Here is a 514-nt window from a genome sequence, read left to right as displayed (position 1 = left end):
GACAGGGGGGCTGTGCTCAGCTCTGTGAGGCCCCGGGCTGACGCGAGCCCTGCTTGGCTTCGGTCTGGTCACCCCGTAGAACTGTCCCCTTGCCCACAAAACGGGGTGGGGGCCCTCTGAGAACTTCCTGGCTCAAGAGGGAAAAGAAGCCAGGCCGGCGTGGCTCAGTGGCTGAGCATCGACCTATGAACCAGGAGGTCAGGGTTCGATTCCCGCTCAGGGCACGTGCCCGGGTTGCGGGCTCCATCCCCGGTTCCGGGTGTGCAGGGGGCAGCCGATCCATGATCCTCGCTGATCGCTGATGCTTCTATCTGTCCCTCTCTCTCCCTTCCTCTCTGAAATCAATAAAAATATATTTAAAAATACCAGGGGCGGATAACTGCCTATCTAGCAGGGCCACGGGCTGGGGCCAGGCCCCTCTGGAGGGGTTAGGCGGCCCTTGCGGCCAGAGGGACGCACGCCGGCTCTGACAGCTTCCCGCCCCGTGTCCAGGGCCGCCCGCCTCCCGCCCATC

This window comes from Myotis davidii, unplaced genomic scaffold, assembly GCF_000327345.1.
Source record: "Myotis davidii unplaced genomic scaffold, ASM32734v1 scaffold609, whole genome shotgun sequence".
Classification (NCBI taxonomy): Eukaryota; Metazoa; Chordata; class Mammalia; order Chiroptera; family Vespertilionidae; genus Myotis; species Myotis davidii.
Note: the sequence above shows the minus strand (reverse complement) of the source record.